The sequence below is a fragment of the Solanum pennellii genome, chromosome 8, assembly GCF_001406875.1.
Source record: "Solanum pennellii chromosome 8, SPENNV200".
NCBI classification, from domain to species: Eukaryota; Viridiplantae; Streptophyta; class Magnoliopsida; order Solanales; family Solanaceae; genus Solanum; species Solanum pennellii.
This window is the reverse complement of record NC_028644.1, coordinates 53,150,980-53,159,122: the sequence shown is the minus strand read 5'-3', so window position 1 is coordinate 53,159,122 and position 8,143 is coordinate 53,150,980.

Here is an 8,143-nt window from a genome sequence, read left to right as displayed (position 1 = left end):
GGGGGGGGGGGGACTAGTAGATGTGGAGGGAGATCGATGATGAAATAGATGAAAAATTCAACTAAAGATTATCTTTACTTAATACTTTTCTCAAATAATAATTATTATATATTTTTTATATTATTGGTGATTTATGTGCAAGAATATTGAAAATTTTCCTTTTACATGTATTTTTTGTGATAAAACATTAGATATTCGAGGCTTACACCTCACCCCATGACCCTGCCTTTTGAAACTCTCTTTTAACATCCTCTAGAGCTGCCAAATAGGAAAACTTTCAACCGTGGGGATATAGTCCATTAGTTTTAACTTTTTCTTTGAGCCATTGAGTAGTGCTCGACCACTCGGCATAAAATTAGAGGATTTGTAGGATCATCGATGCATGTAGTTTGGATCAAAGTAAAATGAATCTTGGTGATTTTATTTCACCTACCTAGTGGTCAACAAAGTGAGATTTGAGCACTAGGAGATTTCTTTCCATCTATTCCATTAGAGTTAGTCGATATCTGTGCTGGTGAGAGCTAGTAGGTATCCCATGAGATTAGTCGGTGCAAACTAGCTCAAACATCACAATTATGAAAAGAAAATAAAATGAACCTTATATTTTTTTCATTGTACTTGTAAATGTTTTACGTCGGTCTGTCGATTTGGATCAACATATTTTTGTTGTCTACCTGTTGCAATTTACACGTATTGAGGAGGTTCCGACACATGTGGAATGTAGCACTTGCCAGTTGCCAAGATGAAGGTGCTATGATTATTTACTCCTAGCTGGCAACCAAAAGCTGAGACACTCTTTGTTTTCTGAAATCTCAACTACACCTATTTTCTTGAAAAGCTTAACATGTTCTAAAGCTTGTAGTGGCGCCGCCATTTTTGAATTGCAGTTTTAAAATAAATGTGTATTAAAACTTTCTGTGCTGTGTAGGGATTTTGAGACTTTGATTACTGTTTATGGAGTTATTTATGCGACTCCCTTGGATGTTTGACATCCATTTGTTGTTCACCTATAGCCTTTATTTCCTAGATAGAGAACATTATTTCCTCCTCTGAGAATTTCACCTTGAATTACGACAAGTGTGTACGGGCCCATTTTTTGACACAAAAGTGGCTAACGATCCTAAACTAGAACTAGAAGATATGTGTGGGGCCACTGTGTGTTAATGTTGATGCGTAAAACTTAGGAATTTATGAGCTTCTATGTAAACTTTCTAATCTTCCAGATTGTGGATGCCCAAGGCCGTGAAGAACCAATTTAGCGACTAGCAAATACAATTGTTTGGCCATTTGTTTACATTGTGATGACATTATCAGCTACCACATTTGGGTTCTGGTAACAAGTTTACTCTTGCTTTTTTTTTTTTATCACAATATGGATAAGAAATAGTTGACTACTCTTGTAGTTAATTAGGTATTAATAGACAAAAGATAGATACACATGACCAAACTAGAAAAGTTAGAAGATCTAAACAGATACCAAGTCTCTGAAAGGATTGGAACAATGGTGCTCAGTGTCTTCTCATGGATGATGTTAGTGTTACGGAGGGTGACTCATAAGTCACAGTTGACATGTTCCTAAAGCTATTTCTTGAAACCGTGTTTATCCTCCTTATCAGTTCACAATCTGATTATAAATCTCTGTTTGACCATTCCCATGAGCTATAATTGCATCTGACAGCATATATTTTATATTACAAGGTGTACTTGGAGTACTGTCAAAAGTAATGTAGCCTTAGTATGTCATTTGGCGTACAAGGTATTGGTTCACTTAAATCTACCTCCTGGAATTGAGGCAAATCATAATCAAGTTCAATCAGACAAAATTTGCTCAATTTTTCCGTAGCACAGTTATCCTAGGGATCTGCAATTTTTCCTTGAAGACAAGGGAGGGGGAGAATCTAGTGAGGTTGGAGGTTTGAGTAACCAAGGAGCAAAGTGGAAAAACAACTGTCGTGTTCCTAGGTAGGAGGGGTTTGAGGATGACGCTTCCCATACCTTTTAAAAGATAAACATTTGTGTTTGTAATAGTATACTCCCTCCGTTTAAAAAAGAATGATCTCCTTTCATTTTTAGTCTGTTTCAAAAGAATGACCTCTTTTCCTTTTTGGTAACATTTTAATTTCAGCTTTCCACGTGGCATATTTAAGGCCACAAGATCAAAGGACAATTTTGTACATTTAAACTTACTTTAATTTATGACCACAACATTCAAAAGTCTTCTTTATATTTTTAAACTCCGTGTCAAGTAAAATCAGATCATTCTTTGTAAAACGGAGGGAGTACTAAAGAGTAAATGCTACCTGCTTTGAGCAATAGAGTTCTGATATTCCTATATTTTTCTCTAACTAAAAAAATTATTTCATTGATATTAAGCGCTACAACATTTACAGGGATTCCTCACTCTGGTTCCTCGTATTTTATATTTCAGGAAAATCAAGTGTCATGTCCCGCCACTTCACAGTACAAACTTCGCACCGGAAAAAGGGTGAAGAATCTAAAGTTGTGGGGGATTAGTAGAACACTCTAGAATTTCCTATACCTTTCCCTAGAAGACTCTAGAGTACCATAGAAAGTATCTTAGAAGACTTTAGAAATCCCTAGGATAAGTAGAGAATTATGGAAAGGGATCAAAATGTAATTATTTGAGAGACTTGCAAAGTAATTTTTATTTTCACTTAACCTCCTAGGAAGTAGTATAAATAGAGGGGCTCTCATTTGTAAATCATCAAGCAAGTTGTAAGTAATCTTTCAAGTAATAAAAAGACTTCTTCGAAAAGATCTCTAATCTTTCTAAGTTTTTCTTTACATTCTCTTACTGATCTAGCTTCAAAGGGATTACTTGAGCTTACAAGATACTGGAAGATTTGCGAATAAGTTGTCAAATGCCGCACGGATCATTAGCGAAACTCTAAGTACGTGACAACGTGGTATCAGAGCCAGGTTTGATTCTAAGGGAATGGTCAACGATGGAGACGTAAACGCCACTAGCACCACCAACGTTCATCTGGATGGTGGAAAGAAGAACCGCAAGGAAAAGAAGCACCAAAAAGGTAATGAGGAAATGCTGCTTGATCTCATACCAAGCGAGGCGCTAACATTTCATCCACCTTCGACCACAGAAGCAAGTGACCATGACCGTGGCTATGATCCCTTTGACATCACACATGGAGATGAGTAAATCACAAGGACTGAAACAGCGAGGTAGGCCATGGAGATATTAGGTCGGCATTTGAATGTGGCCGACGACAAATTCAAGACTCTCGAGGACTTTACCCTTGAAGAGACCGACAACTACGCAAGGAGTTGGGGGTAAACCAGTCTTTCGAGTTAGAGATAGAGACCATCACTTCTTTGGAGTATCGATTTATGGAGGCATTGAGCATGATTGAGACCATGAAAGGCGATATGAAAGCACTCAATGAGGGCGTGGAAATTGGAGGATCATCGTCGCTTAATCGAGATAAGGAGGCCAAGGTCGAGGCTCTCAAGCCACCTATGTTGAAAGGCGTTCGTGACGCGCAAGAGGTGGAGAATTTCCTGTGGCACTTGGAGAATTACTTCAAGTGTAACCTAATGAATAGCGACGAAAACAAGATCAGTACTGTTGTGTTGTATCTTTCGGAGACGACCATGTTGTGGTGGAGGTGTAAAGAGTCTAAAATATGAAAGGGGATTTGCACCATTAACATTTGGGAGCAATTCCGAGTGGAGTTTAAGAAGGTTTTCTTCCCAAACAACGTTATCTATGAGGAGAAGCGCAAGTTTAGGGAGTTGAAGCAGATGGGCAACATACGCGCATATGTGAAGGAGTTCACTAACCTCGCATTTCATATTCCTAACCTCACAGATGATGATATCTGTTCTACTTCATAAATGAGCTATAAAATTGGATCAGGATGGAGTCGGAACGCCGACAAGTCAGGATTATCAACGAAGCTATCACGCAGGCCGAAACTTTGGTAGACTTCAGGCATGAAGAGCCCGACAAAGCCAGAGGAGAGAATGTGAGAGGTAGTCATGATCCTGGTGGGGGAGACCGTGGCAAAGTCGAGGAACAATGTCTACGTCCGAAGAATCATGATACCTATAGGTTCGATGGAAAGAAGTCTGAACGTCATGGCGACACAAAGAGAAAGGTGGAAACTGACAAAAGAAACAGATGTTATATATGTGGTGGGCCGCATGGCATAATGCAAGGTGCCCTGAACTGAAGAATCTTGGCGTTATCCTACAAGAGTGGAAGGAGAAGGATGCATAGGAGCAAGGACAAGGCGTAGAGACGACATAATGCGGCTTGATAGGACTATGCATATCCATCACGAAGTAGCTAGGGAAGTCGATAGAATATGACGTACAATATGTAGATATCAGAATCAACGGAAGACCCGTTCGTGCTATGGTCGACACGGGTGCAGATGCCAGTATAATGACCAAAATAGCGACAAGGTTGACGCCGAGTTACAGTCCAAGTAATGCGCAACTCATGACGGTCAATGCACCATCGATGTGGAGTCGCGGATGGAGTCAGCATCACGCTATGCGAGTGGCAAGGTAAAACCCAACTTCATTGTCGCTCTTATACATCTCTTTGATATAATCTTAGGGTAGAAGTTCTTCTGAGAGTGCCACACGGTGATGGATCCTTACCTACAACGACTTTTGGTCATAAAGCAAGAAGGATCATGTATGGTGCCTCTGGTTAAGGTTCCAAAGATGGAAGGTCAAGTACGACTAAGGACCATGCAGCTCGTGAGAGGCCTTAAGAAGAAGCAGTCGACATCCGTAGCCACCATTGCTAGTTCGAAAGAAGATAATGGTGCAAAATGGTCCTTGTCACCATGCACGAAGAAGGTTCTGGAAAAGAACAATGTCGTGATGAGGAAGATTATAAGGCCAAGTTAGAGGAGATCATGAAGCAATTTAAAAAGTGGCACGAGGGCGTTGATTGAGTCAATGGATTATCAGTCACGAATACGAGAAGACAAGACTCGGTTGGCGATGCAACGACGATGCGATGCGGCTGTCGCATCAATAGGTGGGGGAGAGTTTCATGTCCCGTCTCTTCACAGTACAAACTTGGCATCAGAATAAGGGAAAGAATCGAGAGTTGTGGGGTGGTTAGTAGAACACTCTAGATTTTTTTAGACCTTCCCTTAGAAGAACCTAAAATGCCTTTGAAAACATCTTGGAAGACTTTTGACATCCCTAGAATATGTAGAGAATCCTAAAAAGGGACCAATATGTAATTATTTGAGAGACTTGCCAAGTAATTTTTATTTACATTTTAGCCCACAGGAAGTAGAACAAATAGAGGGACTCTCATTTTGTAAATCATCAAGCAAGTTGTAAGCAATCTTCTAAGCAATAAAAATACTTCTTACAAAAGACCTCCAATCTTTCTAAGTCTTTCTTTACATTCTCTCAGTGATCTAGCTTCAAAAGGCTTACTTGAGCTTACAAGATCGTGAAAGATTTGTGAGTAAGTTGTCAAGTGCTGCACAGAACATTAGTGAGATTTTTAATGACAAGGAAGTATTTGTGTTCATGCACTAGGCATTCTATGGCCTGGTTCGTGTCTTTGAAAATACATGTGTTCCATCCTTCTGGTGAACACTGACATATAGAGTAGTCTTCTCTGGTTTCTTTTCATATGCAACAAGATTTGCTGATCCTCGAGACCTCTAGGACAGTGGCGTGCAAGGAATTTCTTGTAAGTAGTGTCGACGTTTAAAGAAATAAACAAAAAAAAATTTTGGTACAGTGGGAAGGACCAAAAAAGTTTCTCATTTTTTTTAGATGACCATGGTGTCCGGGCCAACTTTTGCGCATTTCGACTAATTTCACGAGATACTTGTCACCTCCCACCAGGAACAGGTACGAGGTAACTCTATCCACCAAGGCTAGGACAGATAAGAAGAATCAACTAGTTTAAAGTAATTCATAAGCTACATAACTTAAATATGTAAATAGGAGAACCTCTATATCCTTGATTGCCTCTTCCTAGATTAATAAATCTTCTTCATGTTTGTGCCCTTTGTTTGCCAGGAAACTGGTATATGGATTGACCTTCCTCCAGATATGTTTAGTGGTTGCCTTTGTAGCTTCCAACAAACATCTGCAATCTTCAACAATAACCCTTTAGGGAGTGACATGGTATGTCCTACTTATTGATAAACTTAATGGTAAGTAGGCTACTTATTTCCACTTCAAATTCTTTGTACCTAGGTGTGGGCCTTTGCTTCTTTGGTTTTTCAATAGTGTGTATCGAATACCGACCGAATTAGTTTGGTTCGGTTCGACTTTTTCAAGTTTGGTTTTTTTAACTTGGTTCTTCGTTTATTTCGATCGGACAAACTAAAGTACAAATGCAATATAATGGCGGTTGGTTACGACTAACAAAATTCAATTCCATAAGACACAAACAACTTCACATTGAATTTATAGCCTTAACACCTTCAAAGGTAGGACATCAGGATCTAACTCTCCGGGGGGTGCTTTAGGTAACAAGACATTCCCAACTTGTCCAAAGTGTGGTAAGAACTATTGAAAGGCGCTCGCCATAGCGCCTTTGGCGAATGGCGAGGCGAGGCTGTGTCGCCATTATCCACTGAGGCGAGGCGACCTCAAATACGCGACCCGAGGTGACCCAATGGCGACGTAAATGGCGTCGGCATTTTGATTTTTTTTAAAAATTTTTTTAACTTATTTATTTTGTATTTTCAAACTTTCATCAGTCTTTCGTGTATTCCTCTTCTTCTCTTCCTCGAGTCGTTGCTTCTTCTTCTCTTCCCCAGTCGCTGCTCTCTTCTTCTCTTTTTTCCAGTTGCTGCCCTTTTCTTCGTCTCTTTCCCTCGAGTTGCTGCTTCATTCCTCTCTTTCTCTTTCACTTTTCATTGTTCCCTGCCTTCACTACTCTTTTTCTCCCTCTGTTTTCTTCACTCTCTGTTTTGTCCCGGATTACTGTAAAATGCTTTCTGCTTTCACTGTGTTGTGACTGCTGTCCATTATTTTTTTGAAAAAAAATTAATTCTTATATAGTAATTATTATAGTATTTGTAATATATGTAATTTCTATTAAAATTTTGAATATTATGTGCAATTAAATATTTTTAATTTTTGATATTAATTGGCGCCTCGATTCAAAAAGGCATGCGGCGACGTGGCGAGGTAGGTCCTTGTTTGCCTTTTGTCGCCTCTTGCCGTCCAAAACACTGGGCGAGTGTCTTGAAGACAAGGAAGGATGTTTTGGGTGTGGTCAGTGTGGTCATAGGTTGAAAGATTGCCCTTCTGCCGGGCAGGGGTAATGAGGTAGCAATAATAGGGAAGCACTAGCAACTTAGCATGATGCTTCATCTGGTACAGGTGGTTGTCAATGTCAAAACATTTTGTATGCTCTCAAGCTCGCAAGGACCAGGTTGATTCTCCTAATGTGGTCACTGGTACATTATGAGTCTTTCATTTAGATGTTTATGCATTGTTAGATCCAAGGGCTACTCTTTCTTTTGTAACTCCTCTTATAGCAGTAAACTTGTGTGTCAATCCATAAACTCTTTCAGAATCCTTCTCAGTCTCTACTCCAGTTGGTGACTCAATTATAGCTAAGCGGGTATACAAAAGTTGCAGTCTCTCAGAAGATCATCTCAGCAGATCTTATAGAGTTAGAAACATTAGGCTTTGTTATCATTCTAGGCATGGATTGGTTACATTTCTTTTATGCCTCAGTTGATTGTAGAACTAGGATCGTTCAATTTCAGTTATGATCGATTTATCTCTTACTTTAAGGCCAGGAAGATGATCTCTAAAGGGTGCATATATCATCTTGTTCGGGTTAATGATAATATCCAACCCATTTTGATTCCTCCTTACAGAACGACTCCATCCGAGCTTTAAGGAAATGAAAGAATAGTTGAAAGACCTCCTAGATAAGGGCTTCATCAGACCTAGTATCTCTCTGTGGGGTGCTTCTGTGTTGTTTGTGAAAAAAAATGGTTCTCTCAAGATGTGAATTGACTATCACCAGTTGAACAAAGTCACAATCAAGAATAAGTATACCATCCCCAGGATTGATGACCTGTTCGACCAACTTCATGGTACTAGTTATTTTTCGAAGATGGATCTCAGATCTAGCTATCAACTTAAGAGT